This window comes from Choloepus didactylus, chromosome 7 (genome assembly GCF_015220235.1).
Source record: "Choloepus didactylus isolate mChoDid1 chromosome 7, mChoDid1.pri, whole genome shotgun sequence".
In the NCBI taxonomy this organism is placed as follows: domain Eukaryota; kingdom Metazoa; phylum Chordata; class Mammalia; order Pilosa; family Megalonychidae; genus Choloepus; species Choloepus didactylus.
This window is the reverse complement of record NC_051313.1, coordinates 75,799,277-75,821,809: the sequence shown is the minus strand read 5'-3', so window position 1 is coordinate 75,821,809 and position 22,533 is coordinate 75,799,277. Positions and strand designations below refer to the sequence as shown.

Here is a 22,533-nt window from a genome sequence, read left to right as displayed (position 1 = left end):
TTGGTTGAGTTCTTGACTCCTGTGTCAGCTAGATTCATTCATATATCTGTGGTCAGCTTTGGGTGTCACAGAATGGCATCAGCTGAAATGAACAGGAGACAGCATGATTACACTTCTCACCTTCAGGCCAACTAGCCAACCATAGTCTCGTGGCAAAGGCAGAGGGACAAGAGCAAGAATGCCCATGCAAGTACATTTCAAGCCTCTGCTTGCATCGTATTTGCTATCATCCCACTGACCAAAGCAAGTCATGCAGTCAAGTGTGGAATCAGAGTGACAGAGCATTACAAAGCTACATGTCGAGGGGCATGGAAACAGAACAGGTGAAAAATTGGGGCCATTAGTGTACATTCCATGTGGTGGAATCATCTAACTAATTCCTGGCTATAATGGCATGTTTAGTGTTTAAAAATTCACTTGGGAATACAGTTCCTAATAAATTTAGGCCTCAGCTGAAACTAAACCAGGAAATTTCCACTTTAATTTCCTATTACAAATGCATGCTGCTTTCAGTTCAGAAAATGAAAGAGCTAATTCCAAAAGAATATAATTTGGAACATTTTTCTTAAGGACTCAACAACTTAAAATGCATAGTAAAATTAAATCGTTATAACAATGTATGAGTGGGTGATGAGTTAATTACCTAAATGGGTGAGGATAAATGCAATTTAGCAGTATCATTACAGTAAATACAGAACTGGGATATTGTTAATGAGAGTACTTGGTTCCTGTTTTAGTTTCCTAGGCTACTGAAGCAAGTACATGAAATGGGTCAGGTTAAACAATGGGGATTCGCTCATCAATTTTGAGGCTGGGAAAATGTCCAAACCAAGGTGTTATCAAGGTGATGCTTTTTCCCCGAAGACTGTGGCATTCTGGGGCTGGCTGCTAGTGAACCTTGATTCCTCTGCCACATGGCACCTCATTCAGGAAGGGTCTTAGTCTTCTTACTGAAGTCCTCTCTGAGGGAATGAAATTCAAATAAAGAGAGAGAAAGCCACAGAAGCAAGAAGCTGGAAGAATGAAACCCAGAAGAGAAGGGAGAGATCAGCAAATGCCACCACGTGCCTTGCCCCATGGCAGAGGAGTCAAGGATTGCCAGCAGCCAGTCTTCAGGAAGAAAGCATCACCTTGGTTTGGACATTTTGTCAGCCACAAAACTGTAAACTAATAAATTCCCTTGTTAAGCCAACCCATTTCATCCAAATGCAGCCTAGGAAACTGAAACAATTCCCTCAAGTGTCAAAATACTGAGTGGAAGCATGCAATTACTGCACCTAAATCGCATGTCTATACACCGGCTGTCAGACTTGGGCATGGGAGTATCTGAGCCCTTAGGCTTCTGAATTGGGAGTACAGACTGAAAGTATCTTCAAATCATAAAAAGTCGTAAAAGAAGAACATGAATGCTACCTATTGAGAGATATGGAAGAGAATAACTTGAGTATTCATCAGCCAGTCTGGATAGATGAAAATATTCATAACCAGGGCATATGGGATGAGAATCAAAATTATTCAGGAAAGTATATAAAATATAAAACCACCTCAGCCCAAACTAAAGAGATTTAAGTTCATAAACAAGTAAAATCATGCCATAAAACCACAAACTAAAATTCTGGATCAATATTAATAAAATCCTAGACTCAAGGCCTAGATATGAAAAAATAACCAGGTTTTGCATGTCTTTTGAATTACTGATTTGTATTGTTAAGGCTGAATTGAGAAATGCTGGCATCAGTAAATCAAACCAAAACCTAAAAAATGAGGTGAGCAGTAAACATACCCCTTAATTAGTTATAGTAAAATCAAACTGATAACAGCTTTATAAATTTGCCACTAATTAGGTCACAGGGAAAGAAGCATTCAAAATTAGCATATTTTCTGATGAGCTGAGAATGTCTATGGCTGGAATATATGGATTAAGGGAAAAGAATAACTTGTAGAAGCAAAGTAATTAACTATACATGTGTTCCACTGATATTTCTTTCTCAGTCTGTTCCTGCCCTAAGGTCTGTAAAATTTATAGATATAGCAGAGAAAGAATCAAAGACTAAAAGGATGGTAAGATATAATTATTGTAATGGCTTTGAGCATTGCTCCTTGGCTGTTTGTCTATAAATGAGCTTGCCTCTCTCATATCCTCATGGGGAAAGGATTGAGCAAGGTGCTTCTATTTAAATCTGTTGGGCACCTCAAGTGGTACATTCTAATCCTCATTTTTTTTTTGAGGTCACTTTTGATAGTGGGCTTAGGGTAGGCAATAAACTCACCTTGGGGTATTGAAAGTCATGCATGGTGCTTTTTATTTATTCTTCTGTAAGAAAAGACTTTCTTGAGTGATTAAAGGTGGTGTCACTTAAATGTGCACTGAACTGACCCTAAAATCTAAAAAAAATAGGAAAAGTTTGAGGACAAAAGGAAGTAAGGAGGACAAGAACAAGGAACAAAAGCAGGAAGAACAGCAGCAGCAGGAAAACTATAAACAGAAAGAGCTGGCTTATTCTTTATAATTGGGAACTAAGTGATTTTGATAGGCTAGAGAGAATGTGAAGCAGTAGTTTAAAAAGCATAGACCACCCGTGCTGGAACCAGCTCACAAAGCCAACTGAGTGCATCAGTACTCCAGTAATAGGATTAAGACACAAATTGATTCACCTTAACTGAGGCAGCCTCATCAAAATGTCCTATTTGCAATGGGTTCACCTACAGGAATGGATTAAATTTAAGAACATGCATTTCTGGGGTACATCCAGCTTCAAAACAGCCTCTTGGGTCCATTTCTATTCATTTTAACTTACAAAAATATTGTTCATAAAATAATTTTGAGGTTTATTCACTAGTCAACATAATTTTTTTATCAAATCACTAAATGGTTAATTTATTAAAGGTTATCAAAGGTAAAGTTATAGAGATAACTACATTTGCATTATATAGCAGAGAGGAAATTATACAATTAAAACGATGTTTAAGCTTTATTTTCACTGCTAATTAATATGTATTATTTGCATTGGAGAGTTCACCTGTTTTAAATTCCATAAGTACTTGATTTCCCCCTCTCTTTTCTTTTCCCTGAAGGCAGCAAATTTTATGTGTCCTTGTGCAAACACCTTTAATAAGTGGCATGTATCAGAGACAAGTTTAACATTTCAAGACATCTCCCTGGCTGTTCTTGAGAAATTCTTGTATTTCTTATATATAACTTATACATATTTATGATATTATTTCACCATGTATCAGAGAAAACTAACAATATTTTTAGGCAATAACCTAACTCATGCAGTGAAAGCAAATGTTTATGCATATATAATCTGTATTCTCAATTCAATTCAAAGGCCCTCTAGTGGAATGTATGCTTTCTATTACATTCAAATTATTCTAGAATTTTAGCTATTTTAGCTATTTCAAATATTAGGAAATCTAAGCTCCTTTTCCTAAAGATAAAGAAACTGAGTTCTAGAGAAAATGATTACCAAAGAAATACAAGTCACTGAAATCTGAGTAGAGAAATCCTGCTCTGCAAAAAACATTAGCATTTAATTTGGGAGAGAAAACACAAATTCAAAACAGTCAGTAAACATGGTCGTTGCTGTATGCTTACAAATAAAATCACCCCCCACCCCAACACAAACCAAAATGAAACAGAAAATTATTTTTTCTGCCTCTTTTCTGAGGTGATTTTGAACAGGGTACTTCCTAATAAATTCAGAAAAGTGCTACATTAGGAAATGCTCTACAGGATGTAGGGACCTGACTACAAATAAGCTACCAATTATTTTTTAATAAAAATGGCAATTCATGAATGTTGAATTAGTTAGCAACGGTAAGTGTGTTATTAATAAGCAAGAAAATGGAAAATGCATGATAAAAAACAAGGGCATGAAAGATACTTGTCAAGTTCCTTGCAAGAATAAGATCAAAAATAGCATGAAATGAAAGCAGGGCAACAGTTAAGCATGTGTTACTTTAAAATAATGACCAGGAAGGATGTCAGGAAAAGCTAACTGAAGGAAGCCATTTATAAATGGAGGTTTAATAGATGAGCAGGAGTTAGGAAATGTAGAGTGGGGAGAGAAAACAACAAAGTCAAAGTTGTAGTTGTTAAAGAGAATGTTTAAGGAAATGAAAGATGGTCCTAAATGTGGAAGAGCTGAGTCTGCAAGGTGGATGAGAGTAAACAGAGGCCAAATCTTAGAGGTCCTTGGAAGATTTTAATTAGTATCTTTTATTCTACAAATTTGCCTTTAATACTTAGCTTCTGCATATAATTCTCTAATTTTGAATTTATTATGATATGTGATGTAAGGAATATAGATTATTTTACAATTTAATAGTCAATTATCTTAATAGCATATATATGTTATACACAGATTTGAAAGGACATTATTTTACTTTCAACTGCCAATAAAATCTATTTCTATTTTAGAATTATCTATTCTCTTCCACTGATTTCTTTACTACTGATGTGCAAATATTTATATAATAAATATTATATTGCATTTAGTATTTTATTATGTTTTTAATAAGTGGTAAGGTAAGTCAGTACTCATTGTCCTCTTTTGCAAAAAAAAAATTCATAAGCATTTTCTTTTATTCATGAACTTGAGAATTTATATGGCAGTTCCATGCAAAAATATTTTGGGGGTTTTGATTTATGTAAGTGTATTAACATATTAACAATTCTGTCTACCCATCTAAAAAATTTATTCATGTTTTATTTTACTTGCTTCAATACACAATATAAAATTTGCACATGTAATTTTAGCTTTCTTCATATGTACTTTATTGTTTTGTGGGTGTTTGAATGGAATCTCTCTTAACACAATATTTTTAAATTGGTTGTTTTTGATGAATAGAAAAATATTTTCAGTAGATTTTGAAGTATAACATGCTATAGAACATGCACAAAGCTTAAATGTTCAAGCTTTGTTCAAGCTTAACAAATTTTTACTAAGTGAACACACCCAAATAACCATCATCCTGATTAAGAAAGAGAATATTACCCCAATCTCAAAATTCTCCCTCATAACCTTTCCCATTTACTTTCATTACTCCATTTCTCCCATCATGCTCACTCCTCAAGGTAAACTATCATCCTGACTTTAACCTCCATGTCTTAATTTTGCCTAGTTTTAAAGTTCCTGTGAACAAAATAAAACAATCTGTACTCTTTTGTATCTGGCTCCTTTTGTTCAACATTGTGCTGCTACATGGAACAATAGTTCATTCCTTTACTGTTAATGGGCATTTGGTGTTGGCAGTTTTGAGCTTTTGTAAGTAATGCTGCTGTAAACTCATATACATTTTTTTGCACACATATGCATTTCTGTGATTTTATACCTATAATTGGAATTTATATCATTGGTTATCTGTGTATAGCCAGAGTTTTCCAAAGTTGCACCCATTTATACTGCCATTAGCAATGTGTAAGTGTTCCAATTGTTTCACATTCTCACAAGCATTCAATATTGTCTTTTTTTTTAAACCCTCCTGACAGGAGAGCAATGGTATCCCATTGTGGGATTAATTTACATTTTACTGATGATTAATGAAACTTGTATTTTCACAAGTTTACCAGCCATTTAGCAATGTTTTGTGAAATTCCTGTACAAGTGTTTTGTCCATTTTTTTATTTTTCTTGTTGATTTTTAGCATTTAATTTCTATATTATAGTTATTCATCCTTCATCAGATATACATACTACCAATATCTTTTATTCTGCAGCTTGACTTATGGAATGGTGTGGAACTTCTAGTACAATATTAAAGAAAAACTGTGATAAAGGGCATCATTCATTTGCTCCTGATATCAGGGAGAAAGATTTTTGATATTTCCTCATTTAACATGATATATTCTGAAAAGTCTTTTCGATACCCTTTATCAGAATGAGGAAGTTCCATCCTTTCTTAGTCTACAAAGTGTTTCTGTCATGAATAGATATTGAAATTTAGCAAATGGTTTTTTTATAAAATGTATTCAAGCAATCATTTGCTTTTTCTTCTTTCTTTTGTTAATGTCATGAATTGCACAGATTAACTTTTGAAAGTTAAAATAACTTATATTCCTCAAGTAAACTCTCCTTGGTAATGATATATTTATTATTATTTTTATATATTGCTGAATATGTTTAGGATTGATCTTGGTTCAAGTGGAAGTTGAGTGCAGCCTGCTGCCTTTCCCTATGATCCACAAATAGACCCTGTCTTAGGGACTAGTTATGTTGCCTCAGCTTCTAGGACCGGATGATAAATGTAAGCTGACCCCCTTCTTGGGTACACTGCACAGCAGATAGTGGTCTGGCCCAGGTTCCTTTCCCTTCTGCCCTGAATACCTGCAAACATTCGCAGACTAAGTGTGTATGTTTAATATCTGTACCCAGCCAGGAGGGATTGGTGTCCTTCATTTTGTGTTGTGAGAGGAGTGCACACATGGCAGTTCCCTGGGTCAGCCAGCTGATGGAGACTCGCTGGCCATGGGGGATCATCAACTACCTCGGAAGCTGACCTTGCTCTGTCTCTTCTCTATGTAAGTAAATGTTCTATCGAGCGCCTGTGTGAGGCGTGCTTTGCTGGTGACCCTCACACCTGCAATCCTCACCCTAGGGCTGCTATTCCTGGTGGCAGGCCTTGTTGCACTCTTGCCACCTTCCCTGAAGTGAGACTCCTCCCCTGGAGGTGGTAATATGTCTCTCTTTCTAAGGGATGGTTTGGCACAGCAAGCACGATGCCAACCATTGGACAGTCTGAGGCTCATGAGAGATATTGACCTGCAGTTTTCTTTTCTTGTAATATACATGTCAGGTTAAAATAGCAAGAATATGTTTGTAGCCTGGTTTAAATAAAGAAAAAATGGAAGTGTTTCCTCTGCTTCTATTCTATGGAAAATTTTATATGATACTGGTATTATTTCTCTCTAGATAAACAGATGGATAGATAAATTGGTAGATAGAGAGATAAATTATATACGGCTAAAATATATATAGCTATTGGCTCTATATATTAGCCAATGAAGCTGAGCCTGAGGTTTGCCCTATAGTAAGGTTTTTAATTGTAGATTTAATTCTTGAACGGCTAATAAACTATTGATATTTGCTATTTATTATTGCATCAGGTTTGGAAAGATCTTTTACAAGATATTTTTAATCTAAATTTTTAAATTTGTTAGCATAAAATTGTTCATACTGATTTCATTTTACTCTTTTAACGTCTGTAGGATCTCTAATGAGCTATGCTTTTCCATTTTTATCTTGGTTACATGTGCTTCTCTTTTTTCTTGACAGTCTTGATACAGGTATTCTTAGTTCACTGGGATTAGCCATTATCTTTATTTTCCTCTTCTCTTTGAATTCATTGAACTTAATTAGAAGCTATTTTTCTACCTTTTTGAAATGGATTATTAGATCATTGATATAAAGATGTTTTCCTTTAATGAAGGCTATAAACTCCTTCTAAAAAATAATTTAGCTCCATCCCACAGATTTGATATACCATATTACATTTTCATTCTGCTCAAAATATTTCTTTAATTTTCAGTATAATTTCTTTTATATATATATATTTATTTTATAACACTGGTATTATTTCTCTCTATATATATGCATAGATAGATAATAGATATATTATATGTGGCCAGTGTATATAGCCATTGGGTACATATATTAGCCAATGAAGCCATATGAACCTGAGTTTTGCCTTATAGTAAGGTTTTGTACCGGTTTGTATGTTATGTCCCCCAGAAAAAGCCATGTTCTTTGATGCAATCTTGTGGGGGCAGACATATTAGTGGGGATTAAGTTGGAACATTTGGATTAGGTTGTTTCCATGGAAATGCGCCCCAACCAATTTTGGGTGATAACTCTGATTGGATCATTTCCATGGAGGTGTGGCCCCGCCCATTCAGTATGGGCCTTGATTAGTTTACTGGAACACTATAGAAGCTCAGATAGAAGGACCAAGCTTGCTACAGCCAAGAGGGACACTTTGAAGAATGAACAGGAGCTGAGAGAGAGGAACTGCAGTTTACAGAGACATTTTGAAGACGGCCTTTGAAAGCAGACTTTTGCTCCAGAGAAGCTAAGAGAGGACCAACGCCCCAAGAACAACTGAGAGTGACATTTTGGAGAGAAGCTGAAGCCTACAGAGGAACGTCCTGGGAGAAAGCCATTTTGAAACCAGAACTCTGGAGCAGACGCCAGCCATGTGCCTTCCCAGCTAACAGAGGTTTTCTGGACACCATTGGCCATCCTCCAGTGAAGGTACCCGACTGCTGATGTGTTACCTTGGACACTTTATGGCCTTAGGACTGTAACTGTGTAACCAAATAAACCCCTTTTATAAAAGCCAATCCATTTCTGGTGTTTTGCATTCCACCAGCATTAGCAAACTAGAACAGGTTTTTAATTATGGATTTAATTATTTTACGTATTATAAAATAATAAAAACTTGTTTTCATTATTTTTTGTATATCAACCAGGTATTTTATTGGTATGGCAACTGCAATATATACAAATTTCTCAAAGGCATTCCCTGTTTGAAAGGTAGCATAGCTTTATCCCAATTAATTAATTCAAACAAAAATGCAGAACATGGATAAGTCATAAGTCACAAGTTAACAGGCCCCCCAAATCAATTAACAACTAAACCCAACCTATACAGCTTTCTATTTCTAGGCTCCCCTTATACATATTAAATAAATAAATGGCATATCTGCTATCAAAATAATAAAAAAAAAAATCAAGTACTCAAACATCATTGCTGTGGTTCAGTTTTTTTTCCTCTCCCAAAATGAAGAGGGACATAACTCTCAGGACAGAAAAAGGGGGCAGTGGCGGGACTCAACAAAAAACAAATTAACTAAAGTTAAGAACGTTGGTCCCAGATGGGTTTTTTGGGTGGCAGTGTAAGAAATCATCCTGCCAGCAGAGGAAGCTCACATGCTTCCATCAAATGCCTCCTCAAAAGTCAGATGCCGCCTTTCAAATGAAGCAGCATCCTACTTCCTGAAGATTTGACCCCTCCCCCCCATCCACATCTATGTTCTAATCTTCCCACCTGGGATAGACCCTTCCCAAATTAAAGTGCTACTTCAGGTAAAGCCTTGCTTATTGATGCTTTACTTTAAGCAGTCAGAGGTGAGGCGACACACCTTCAAAGCACCCCCCACTTGCATAACACTTAAAAGTCTATATTCAAAGAGTCTATTCTGATAACTAGAAGCAGAATGAGGCCCTTACCTGAAAGTGGAACATAAGAAAACCATTCTCAAGAGCAAAAAGTTACATCCAAAACCATGACTGGCCTACACACACGCACCCACACACATGCAGACAGTATCTGTTAAGACTCAAGATGGTGGGAAAGGGGAAAATAATCCAAATCTAAACTAGTACAAGAATGTATAGAGGACGTTCTCTCAGGCAAATTGCCAATTAAGGGCATGGAGGATGGAGGTGGGAAACACTTAGGTGTGAAAACCACTTGACTGCTGGAATCTGAAGCAAGACCCGATTTCCTGCTTGATCCTAGCCAGGGAAATGGGCCTTCCTTAAAGCTCTGCTCTCTACTCCCAGCCTCAGTTGTCGGCTCCTTGAGCTGAGAAAGGAAGGGATGTAAGAGCTCAAGGGCAAAAGCAGGAAGAAAGGTGACCTCTGGCACCAGCTTTTAGAGACTCTTACAAACGCTACTAGTGCATTTCCGAACCGTTTCTTCTGGGCCTCAAGATACCCCCTCCTACCCCCTAAACTTGGAGGAAATGAGGAGAAACCAAGAGGTGGAAACTGGAGTTATTTAGAACCACAAGTCCCATCATTCTGTTTCCAACCCCACCTCTGCAAAATATTGCAGTTGCCAAGAATGCAAGACAAGGACATTTTATTCTTCTGAGTTCCTCAAAGTACCCAGGGCAAGGCTAAGCATACAGCAGATGCTTGAAAAAAACTTGAGGAATTGAGCTGAGTTCTTATGGGAAATCATGGCCAGCTTCTTGGAGAAAGTGGCATCTAAGAGGTCTTGTTTCAGCCACTGTCCCCACGTAGGAAAGATGGGAATGAAAGTCCTGTAGGAAGCAAGCCAGTCCCTTACTTTTTTCCGTGTTCCCTCCCAGTGTCAGTCTTGTGACTATTCGGACTTGCTCCTTGGTCAGTTGGCTGGGGTCCCTTGGAGTTTTCCTGTCTCATGTGCACACCCCACTACTCACATTCTTTCAGAGGCTCAGAGCCCCAAGGGTAGAGACCAGACTCCAGAGTTCTTTAAGAGAAGGTACAATTTCTAATCACACTTCTATAAAAAAGTGCAAAAGCAAGCAGCCCCCGGAAGGCGATTACCTCAGTGGCCTCCAAAAACAGGAAGAAGACACAGAGGGGACCAGGAGCTCTCCATGAGCAAAATATACAAATTTCTCAAAGGCATTCCCTGTTTGAAAACTAGCATAGCTTTATCCCAGGTAATTAATTCAGACAAAAATACAGAACATGGATAAGTCATAAGTCACAAGTTAACAGGCCCCCCAAATCAATTAACAACTAAGTCCAACCTATACAGCTTTCTATTTCCAGGCTCCCCTTATACATATTAAGTAAATAAATAGCACATCTGCTATCAAATAATAAAAAAAAATTCAAGTACTACATTGCTCATCCTATTTCAGCAAAATATTTCCTATTTTTCTTGACATCTTCTTCAGCAGTGGAACACAGTTCTGGAGAGGTGAGTGCCAGCTCAGCTGACAAGCCATCTCAGCTCAGGGATTCCCCTGGAAAAGCATTACTCTCTCCACATCCCAGTCTGGCTCCCACAGTCCCAGACCACCATGTGCCCAATTCCATTCTCCTGAGAAATCAGCCAGAGACAAGGTGCCCAAAAGAGCCATGCTAATTGTTTTAGCATCTCTTCAACTTCAGTAATTGGGACCAAGCTCTTTAACTTCTAGATTCTACTGCTGAGTTCTGTAAACATGGCAGAACCAAGATAATATTAAAAAAAAAAAAAAAAAAATGAAGCAAAAAGGAATAGAGTTGCCCAACATTCCCTCCAGGGGCCTTGTCTGACCTCTGCCCACTCATCGCCCTCCCTAGAAGTCTGGAGTGAGCAGAGGACAACTTGACCACAACCCTGTGGGAGATATAGGTTCTCTTTGACTGGCAGAACCCCCTTCAACATCATGCCCCCCCCACTATGGAAGAAGTTCTTGGGCTCATTTGGCCTTGGATGGATGGAGGAGCCCAAGCTTCAGAGATGAAAATGGGGTGGAACAGGATTCATCGGCTTCAGTGTTTCCTGAAGGAGTGGACACTGCTCTGGGAGCCTTTCAGGTTAAACAGGCTTTCCCTAGCAAAGGTTGTCCAGACAGTTGCATGGACACCTCCTGGGGCAGGCAGTTGAGCAAAGCAGCAGAAGTAGAAGCCTCAGACTCCTCAAAGCTGTTGATGTGAGACTTCTTGGTGGGCTTGGGGCTGGCTAGTGGGGGTGACACTACTGCATCCCATGAAGTCCCTCCATTGCATCCTCTGACCTTTCCCAGTGTGTGTTCACTGACTCCATGTTCAAGTAGATGGATTCAACATGGCAACCATAAGCAGCAGTGTCAGTTTCAGGACTGGGTGAAGAAGACATTTCAGATAGGGCATCTCCTCTGTGCTCTTGTCTAGAAAGTAGGCCTGCAGGCACTATAGGCCTGCCTGGTGGCAAATCACCAGCACGTTCACTTGCCTCTCCAGCTCCATGATCATGGGCTCCAGGTGCTAGACCAGGTCCTAGTAGGACTCACTGGTGGGGTAGCAGTGATAGTACTTGTCCTGTTCCAACAGGATGTATTCCTCGGGAGAGGTCTCCTTATCTCCTCATAAGTCATCTCCTCACACACACTGGTATCGATTTCATTGAGTGCCTTTCACTGTTCATAGGGAAGTTTGAGGGCTTCCGCTGTCTGAATGGTATGGTCAGTTGACTGATTCACACCTTGAGGTCCTTCAGGTTTTGTTCCTCAACAAATTTGCTCAGGGCATTGGCAAACTTCTTTCCCCTGCTGGACAGGCCAGAGTCCCCTCCAATCTTCTCTTGGATGTTGTACTTACTCTCTCCATGCCAACACAAGTAGATGGTGCTGGGCTACACATGGATGTTCATCAGGTAGTACACAATTCAGCTCTGGATGTGGTCCTGGACTTTGTTCACCAAGAACCTCCAGCCATTATCGATCACCTTGATTATTGACAAGTCCCTGTCACATTTATCTGGGTCAAGGGGCTGATAGTTGGCTTCATAGCAATTAGCCCTCTTCATGAAGTCTTCCATGTCTTCTGTTAGTTGTGATGTTTGTAATGCAGGCTAGAGAGTTTCACTTTCCTGATGTTAGAAGTTACCACTGTAGGGTTGTCACACATAGATTCAATGAAAAATACCTTGAAGTCATTTTCTTTGGCAAAGTGAAGGATCATGTGTCTCCTCTCTCTTGTTGTATTGGTGGCACCAAAAACTGCAGTTCGGCCCCCTTACTGCCTCAGGTACATTTTGACATCTCTGAAGGCAGCTAAGGTACTTTGCTTTTGGATTTTTATAACCTCTTCTTGTCAGGGCAAAAGAAGTTGTAGGAGCTGCACTACTTCACGGCCTCCAAGCAATATGCCCCCACATTGAACACTTGTTGGGATGCCAATCCAGTTGAGGTAGTGGGTCAACTTCTTGGAGATGTAGGTCTTCCCCTGGTCTGGGAGACCCACCATGATAATCACTGTGGGATAGCTGGTTACCTTCAATCCACAGGCAAGGGGAGAAATGGACTGGAGGAAGCAGGCAAACAGAAACATCAGTTCACCTTATTTATAGTGTTGCTTGGGGCTAGGCTGGGCTAGCCGTAAATCTCCAATTCCTTAATACCATTTCCTGAAAGTCATCTTGGAGGAGGCACCCACTGCAGTGCTGATCCTGAGCCCAGAAGTGAGCCTGGGCACCAAGGAAGGGAGGCATCAAAGTGCAGCTCCACAGCTCTGGGGCCATGATTTCTTCTTTGACTCATGAATTACATAGAAGAGTGTATTTAATTTTCAAAACTTTAGGGATTTTATAATTGCCTTTGGTTATTGATTTCTAGATGAATTCTACTTTAGTCAGAAAATCTACTCTTTATGATATGAATTCTTTAAAATTTGAGACTTGCTTAATGGCCCAATATAAGGTTAATTTTAGTAAATATTCCCTATGCATTTGGGAAAACATGTATTTTGTATTCGTTAGATGCAGCTAATTAGGCCAAATTAATTGAGTTGTTCAGATTGTGTATATCTCTACAGATTATTTTTTAACTGGCATTGAGAAAGATAGGCTAAAATTGTTCATTATGATTAGAGAGTTCTCTTTTTCTATTTTTTGTTCTATAAGTTTTGTTCTATATATTTTGAGAATATGTTACTAGGGACAAATTTGAATTATTATAGCTTCCTAGTGGATAAACCCTTTTATTTTCAGATATTTGCCTCTTTAACTCTAGTAATAATTCTTGCCTTAATTCTGTTTTATCTGATATTAGTATGGCAATAGCAGCTTTCTTTTGGTTAGTGATTATATGGTATGTATTTTTTCATACTTTTTACTTTCAGCTCTGCTGAGTCTTTATATTTACAACGCTTCTCTCAAAAGCAGCATGTAGTTGGGTTACATTTTGTTGTCTAGTCTAACAATCTTGTCTTTGAATTGGAACATTTAATCCATTTACATTTAATGTGATTTCTAATATAACATTAATTTTCTTTTCTCCATGCTTTATGTTTTTTTTTCCCTCTTCTTGCCTTCTTTTAGATTTGTTCAATTTTTTTACTTTATTACCTGTTAGTTACACATGCTTTTACTAGTCTTTAGTGATTACTCTAAGGTTTCAACATAAATCCTTGACTTATTACATCCTCAAATAAATCACTACTTTTACCACTTTCCTAACAATCCTAGGAACACAGCTATTTTAAATCTATTTGCCTCTCCCCCAATTTTTATGCTACTGTTGTCATGTATTTAATTCCACACATTTCTGTCTTCAAATGACAGCATTAATGTTTTTCATAATATCAATATTCAAAAAATTTACAAATATATTTAACCTTTCTGGTGCTATTTATTTCCTTGTTTACTTTTATGCTTCCAATATTTGCTATATTCCTTTGGCTTAAAGAAGCTCCAATTAATATATATTTGATTGCAGTTTCATTTGAATTTGCACATCTTTGTTTAGCCTTCATTTTTAATGAACTTTAAATTTTAGTAAAATTTTAGATTTGCATAAAAGTTTCAATGATTGTAAGAGAGTTCCTGTATACCCTTGACCCAATTTGCCCTATTATTAGTATCTTACATTACTTATCACAAGTAATGAGCTAATATTTGTACATTATTAAATTAACTGAAGTCCAAACTTGACTCAATTTCTTTAGTTTTTATCTAATGTCCTTTTTCTGTTTCCAGATCCATCCAGGATGCCATATTACATTAATCAACATTAGGTTCCTCTTGTCTATGACAGTTTCTCAGACTCCCCTTTTTGATAACTTTGACAGTTTGAGTAACACAGGTCAGTTATTTTGTAGAAATGTTCCTCAATTTAAGTTTGTCTGATATTTTTATCATGGTTAGACAGTGATTATGAGTTTTTGTAAGAAAGCCACAGACGTTAAATACCATTTCCATCATGATGTTGACCTTGAGCACCTGGCTGTTTGCCAAAATTTTCCATTGTAAAGTTACTGTTTTCCCCTTTCCATTCTGTAATCTTTAGAAGAAAATCAGTATGAGCATCTCACACTTAAGGTGTGGCGAATTATTCTCCACCTCTTGAGAGCAGAGTATCTACATAAGTTACTTGCAATTCTTCTACATAAGAGATTTTTTAGCTGCCCTTCCCCATCATTTACTCAATTATTCAACAATTTATGTACATCAGTATGGAATCATGGGTATTTATTTTATACTTGAGGTTATAATCCAATACTCCATTAATTATTTTGTTTAAAAATTTCCCACTTTTTTAAACCTTCATTCTTGAATGATACATTCACTTGTTCTAGAAATGTAGCTCTGTAATTTCTTTTCTTTCAACACTTAAAATATGCCATTTTACTTTTTTCTACTTTTGGTAATTTCTGTTGAAAAGTCTGTTGTCAGTCTTTTCTTTGCTGTTTTGAACAGCATGCGTCTTTTCTCTCTGCCTGCCTTTGAGATGTCCTCTCGGTCTTTGGTTTTCAGCAGTTTTACTATGATGTGCCAATGTGTGGATTTATTTGTGTTTATGCTATCTAATGTTTGTAGAGCTTCTTGAATTTTGGCTTGCTTTCTTTGGTCAGTTCTGGAAATTTTCAACCATTATTTCTTCTGCTTCATTTTCACTTATCCTTTTATGGGTTTCAAAGTATGTGTACCTTGTACTCTCCTGCATTTTCCATTTATTTTTCTTCATATTTCTGTCTGGGTATTTTATACTGACTGATCTTCTAAGTTATAAATGGTCTCTTCTGTTGTGTTTAATCTGCTGTTAAACCCATGTATTGAATTCCTAATTTCAGTAATTATATTTCCAATTCCAAATTTTGATTTGATATATTTTTATAAATTCTAGTTTTCCAGTGAATTTCTTCATCTTATCATCTATTTATTGAATATTTAATATGTTATTTTAAATTCCAAATTTTTAACACCAAAGTCTATACCATCTCTGGGTATAGTTCTATATTTCCCTTTTTTTCTTGTTTTTCAGTCTTTCTTCTTCTCACCCAGAATTATTATATTGTTATTAAACTTTGGAGATACAACATAGACTGTACAGTTCTGATTGATAACTTTCTCCAAAAAGAGTTTATTATTTTGTAGCAAGAATTTAGGCACAGAGCACCATGATCTAGTAAGGGATTGAGATGGTTTGAAGCTGGCTTTCAAGATTTTGCAAGAGTTCTTTATTTCTGTCTTGCTGTAGAAGACTATTATGGGTCTTAGTTGAACAATGAATTACCTCTTGGGCATACCTTGAGTTCTAATTTACTCATCACTCTGAGCACCTTAGCTCCACATTCTGTTTTTTTTTTTGTTGTTGTTGTTTTTGTTTGCTTTTCTGCTTTTTGTCCAGTGAAGTTTAATAATTAGCAATTGCCTCATGGGGAAAAGTAGTGCAGAATATCAGGCTCACTTTTTTGAATTTCTATTTTCTGTATGATTTTGCCCCTTCAAAATCTGGCTATAGCCATGAACTCTAATTGGAACTCTATTTCCATGAGCTACCATTTTCTGCTCAGCTTTCAGCTCTGAATTGCTTATGAATTGGCAAGTGTCATCAGGGGAAAAGCAGCAGAGAATATTGAGATCAACTCAATACATTTCTTTCATCTCCTGGAGTTATTGACTTTGTTCCTGGTTGAATTTCATGTATGGATTTGTGTGTGTGTGTGTGTGTATGTGCGTGTGTGTTTACACATTGACCCAGATAAATTGAAAAAAGTAGATTAATCATCTAATTTTTAGTGGTTTGGTTTTGTTTGGTCTTTGTTAATGGATTTTAGGTTTATCGACTTCTCTTGGGTTACTTTTCTCCTGAATACTGCTTTAGCTCTATCTCATAAATTTTATGAGTAGCACTGTCAAATTGACTCAGTTCCTAATTATTGAAAATATTATTTATTGATTTTTTCTTTAACTCAAGAATTATTTGGAAAAGTGTTATTTTGTTTTGTTTTTATACATTCCTTTTAAAAATCCACCATTTAGCCATTCTTTAGTGGTTAAATTTTTATATTATTGAATTGTGATAAGAGAATTTCTTCTTTGAGGACATTCATTGATTTTTTTTTTTTGTGACACAATGTATGATCAATGTTGGTGACATTTGAAAGGGTTTTAAAAATAATATGTATTCTCCATTTATTGGAAACAAAAGCCTACATAAATTATCATTTAGATCAAGTTTTTTACATTGTACCATTTTTAAAGAGAAGTGCACTGAAAATTTGAGTGCTGCATTTCTTAAATTTTCTAGTCTACATATTTTTGAGTTATATGGTTAATTATATCAAAGTTCATCGCTGTTATCATATCTTTTTGCATTTGACTTTCAACAGTATGAAATAGCCTCTTTCGTTTAATACTTTTCACCTTAAATTCCATCCCATATACAACATTATTTCAGTTGTTTAGATATTTCATTATTTTTGTTATTTTAAAATAGTCACCTAATGAGTTTTTCTATGCTTTTATTTTTAATTCCTCTATGCTAATAGTGTATATCTTGATTTTGCCATTTAACAATCTGAGATTAGAGATATTTAGTAGTAGATTAAATACATTGATATTCAGATTTAACTATGGTTTTTTTGTCCTTAACACTTCTACTATATTTCCTATTTTCCATTTATTCTTGTTTTCTTTCTTGCCTTTTGCTAGATGACCACATCTTATTTGCTGAAATTATTTTTCATCCTTTTGGTATGGAATTCTTATAAAAATATTTCTAATCTATATTTTCATCTACATTTCTCTCATTCTGGTCATTATCCTTATATTTTAATATGAACATTTAAACTATTGTTTTTTATGAATGGTTAAAACCAATTGTTATTTATATACTCTTTCGTTGATTCTTCGTTCTCATTTTGCAAGTGCATTTCTTTTTGTAAGACCTTCAAAATGTCAAATATTCTAGTTCTAACTTAAAAATACATATCATTGTATTTTGGGTTCTATGTTCAAATTTATTTTCTCTCAGAAAATTGAAGATATTACTCAAATGTCTTCACCAGACAGTATTGCTGAAATAGTAATGTGGTTCCAGTTCTTTTTTGGTTAACTTCTTTTGGTTCCCTTCTCAGTTTTGTCTTCCTAGTGCTCTGAAATGTGAAACATACACCATGATTTGTCTACATGTGTTATTTGAAAATTTATTTTATCCATCCTTTGGAATCCTTTTAATCCAAGGTTTTGGGATTTGTCTTCTCTTACCTCTTTGCTTTCAACATCCTGCCACCACTACCACCAAACACACACACATACACACACATAAATAAATAGTCATGTTATTTACTTGTGGGAGTCCTATTAGATATTTGCTGCAACATTTTATTATTTATAGGCATGCCTTCTGTTTCTCAAAATTTACATTTCTTTAGATGTTGGTTAGTATCTCTGCTTACTCCTTCAATTAATTTATTCACTCCATTCTTCATTCAGATCTTTTCTTGCATTTTCATATATTTTGAAGATCAGCTTTTATGTCTCCTATCTCCCATTCTTTTGTATATGAGATGTAATCTTTCTAAGCATATTCATCACACTTATTTTAAAAACTTCTCTTTGCTTGCTTTACCCCATTTCCCCAGGTTGTAGCATTTTTGCTTTGTTACCTCACTTTCATACGCTGATTTTTCTCAATGCTTGGTGATTCTTGATTTTCTTCTTATCTGTATTTCATAATCCCTGTTTTCCCATCTGTGTATATAACTTATGACACCCAAATTTTTTTCTTTGACAGTAGTATGGAATGTGTAGCAAGTAAAGGTATGCTGTTAACTTATTTCCAGCTTTAGTGGGCTCCATTTGCCACCTGAAGTTTGTTCTGAGTTTCAAGTTCTAGCTTACACCTCCACAATTTTAAAATGGGCTCAACAATGCCGCTACCTATGGTTTGGCACAAGGGAGAGAAGGATGCAGCACACAGGAATCAAAGTCTAGCTGCAGTTTCACATTTAATCTCTCAATATTTGCCCCCTGACTTCCTCCCTCTCATTGTTTCTACTACCTCTGACCTTGGAGAAATCTCAGAGATACTCTGCGCTAGGATTGTATTTTTCATTTGCAGGAGTTTAATTTTTAACTTGCTAGCCCATCTACCCAATTCCATTTATTTTTTCTTAAGAAGTCTTCTTACTTTTGTCTTCTAGCATGCTTACAGATGCTTTTAATTCTTTTTCTGTAATTTCAAGTTATTGAGGTGGAGATGTAGAATATCCCCTGATATTATTAGGCACCCTGATTTAAACATCTGCTTGAAGTCATAGTTGAAAAGGGACAAAATTGAGAATCAAACCCCATTCTCTGACACAAAAGCTATTTGGCCCCACTACACCGGGCAGTAATAAGTCATGAAAAACATATTAAATGGATAAGCAGGGAGCAGTTTAAGACTTCTGTTCCCATTGGATTGATTAACTTTTTTTTTTAATCTTCCTTTTATTGAGATATATTCACATACCATGCAGTCATACAGAACAAATCGTACATTCGATTGTTCACGGTACCATTACATAGTTGTACATTCATCACCTAAATCAATCCCTGACACCTTCATTAGCACACACACAAAAATAATAAGAATAATAATTAAAGTGAAAAAGAGCAATTGAAGTAAAAAAGAACACTGGGTACCTTTGTCAGTTTGTTTGTTTATTTCCTTCCCCTATTCTTCTACTCATCCATCCATAAACTAGAAAAAGTGGAGTGTGGTCCTTATGGATTTCCCAATCCCATTGTCACCCCTCATAAGCTACATTTTTATATAATTGTCTTCGAGATTCATGGGTTCTGGGTTGTAGTTTGATAGTTTCAGGTATCCACCACCAGCTACCCCAATTCTTTAGAACCTAAAAAGGGTTGTCTAAATTGTGCATAAGAGTGCCCACCAGAGTGACCTCTTGGCTCCTTTTGGAATCTCTCTGCTACTGAAGCTTATTTCATTTCCTTTCACATCCCCCTTTTGGTCAAGAAGATGTTCACCATCCCACGATGCCAGGTCTACATTCCTCCCCAGGAGTCATATTCCACGTTGCCAGGGAGATTCACTCTCCTGGGTGTCTGATCCCATGTAGGGGGGAGGGCAGTGATGTCACCTTTCAAGTTGGCTTAGGTAGAGAGACAGGGCCACATCTGAGCAACAAAGAGGCATTCGGGAGGAGGCTCTTAGGCACAATTATAGGGAGGCCTAGCCTCTCCTTTGCAGCAACCATCTTCCCAAGGATAAAACCTACAGTAGAGGGCTCAACCCATCAAACCACCAGTCCCCTATGTCTGTGGTCATGTTAGCAACCATGGAGGTGGGGTAGGCCAATACCCCTGCATTCTCCACAGGCTCCTCAAGGGGGCACTACATATTTTTTTCCTTTTTTTTTTTTTTTTACCCTTTTTTCCTTTTTAAATCAACTGTATGGAAAAAAAAATTAAAAAAAAAAAAAAAGAAAAACATACAATAAAAGAACATTTCAAAGAGACCATAACAAGGGAGTAAGAAAAAGACAACTAACCTAAGATAACTGCTTTACTTCCAACCTGTTCCTACTTTACCCCAAGAAAGTTACATAATATAGCAACATTTCTGTGAACTTGTTCCTACTATATCCATCAGAAATTAACAGACCATAGTAATTCCTGGGCATCCCCAGAACGTTAAATAGCATATCTGTTCTTCTTGGATTACTGTTCCCCCTTCCTTAATTGCTCTCTATTGCTAGTTCCCCTACATTCTACATTATAAACCATTCGTTTTACATTTTTCAAAGTTCACATTAGTGGTAGCATATAATATTTCTCTTTCTGTGCCTGGCTTATTTCGCTCAGCATTATGTCTTCAAGGTTCATCCATGTTGTCATATGTTTCACAAGGTCGTTCCTTCTTACTGCCGTGTAGTATTCCATCGTGTGTATATACCACATTTTCTTTATCCACTCATATGTTGAAGGACATTTGGGTTGTTTCCATCTCTTGGCAATTGTGAATAATGCTGCTATGAACATTGGCGTGCAGATATCTGTTCGTGTCACTGTTTTCCGATCTTCTGGGTATATACCAAGAAGTGCAATTGCTGGATTGAATGGTATCTCTATTTCTAGTTTTCTAAGGAACTGCCAGACTGACTTCCAGAGTGGCTGAACCATTATACAGTCCCACTAACAATGAATAAGAGTTCCAATTTCTCCACATCCCCTCCAGCATTTGTAGTTTCCTGTTTGTTTAATGGCAGCCATTCTAATTGGTGTGAAATGGTATCTCATTGTGGTCTTAATTTGCATCTCTCTAATAGCTAGTGAAGCTGAACATTTTTTCATGTGTTTCTTGGCCATTTGTATTTAATCTTCAGAGAACTGTCTTTTCATAACTTTTGCCCATTTTATAATTGGGCTGTCTGTACTATTGTCATTGAGTTGTAGGATTTCTTTATATATGCAAGATATCAGTCTTTTGTCAGATACATGGTTTCCAAAAATTTTTTCCCATTGAGTTGGCTGCCTCTTTACCTTTTTGAGAAATTCCTTTGAGGTGCAGAAACTTCTAAGCTTGAGGAGTTCCCATTTATCTATTTTTTCTTTTGTTCCTTGTGCTTTGGGTGTAAAGTCTAGGAAGTGGCCGCCTAATACAAGATCTTGAATATGTTTTCCTACATTGTCTTCCAAGAGTTTTATGGTACTTTCTTTTATATTGAGATCCTTCGTCCATTTTGAGTTCATTTTTGTGTAGGGTGTGAGGTAGGGGTCCTCTTTCATTCTTTCGGATATGGATATCCAACTCTCCCAGCCCCATTTGTTGAATAGACCATTATGACTCAGTTCAGTGACTTTGGGGGCCTTATCAAAGATCAGTCGGCCATAGATCTGAGGGTCTATCTCTGAATTCTCAATTTGATTCCATTGGTCTATATGTCTATCTTTGTGCCAGTACCATGCTGTTTTGACAACTGTGGCTTTATAATAAGCTTCAAAGTCAGGCAGTGTAAGTCCTTCCACTTCGTTTTTCTTTTTTAGAGTGTCTTTAGCAATTCGAGGCAACTTCCCTTTCCAAATAAATTTGATAGCTAGCTTTTCCAAGTCTGCAAAGTAGGTTGTTGGAATTTTGATTGGGATTGTATTGAATCTGTAGATGAGTTTGGGTAGAATTGACATCTTAATGACATTTAGCCTTCCTATCCATGAACATGGAATATTTTTCCATCTTTTAAGGTCCCCTTCTATTTCTTTTAGTAGAGTTATGTAGTTTTATTTGTATAGGTCTTTTACATCTTTGGTTAAGTTTACTCCTAGGTACTTGATTTTTTTTGTTTGCTATTGAAAATGGTATCTTTTTCTTGAGTGTCTCTTCAGTTTGTTCATTTCTAGCATATAGAAACATTACTGACTTATGTGCTTTAATCTTGTATCCTGTTACTTTGCTAAAATTGTTTATTAGCTCTAGTAGCTGTATCGTCGATTTCTCAGGGTTTTCCAGATATAAGATCATATCATCTGCAAACAATGACAGTTTTACTTCTTCCTTTCCAATTTGGATGCCTTTTATTTCTTTGTCTTGCCGGATTGCCCTGGCTAGCACTTCCAGCACAATGTTGAATAACAGTGGTGACAGCGGGCATCCTTGTCTTGTTCCTGATCTTAGAGGGAAGGCTTTCAGTCTCTCACCATTGAGTACTATGCTGGCTGTGGGTTTTTCATATATGCTCTTTATCATATTGAGGAAGTTTCCTTCAATTCCTACCTTTTGAAGTGTTTTTATCAAAAAGGGATGTTGGATTTTGTCAAATGCTTTTTCAGCATCTAT

At 36.6% G+C, this 22,533-nt stretch overlaps 1 protein-coding gene and 1 pseudogene across 3 annotated transcripts in view; one reads left to right on the top strand and one right to left on the bottom strand.

Annotated features, from left to right (window-relative positions):
• Positions 1-22,533, top strand: part of MEI4 (meiotic double-stranded break formation protein 4) — a 613,415-nt gene that overhangs the window by 108,774 nt on the left and 482,108 nt on the right. The gene's annotated exons all lie outside the window — the stretch shown is intronic.
• Positions 11,302-12,799, bottom strand: LOC119540625 (annotated as a pseudogene).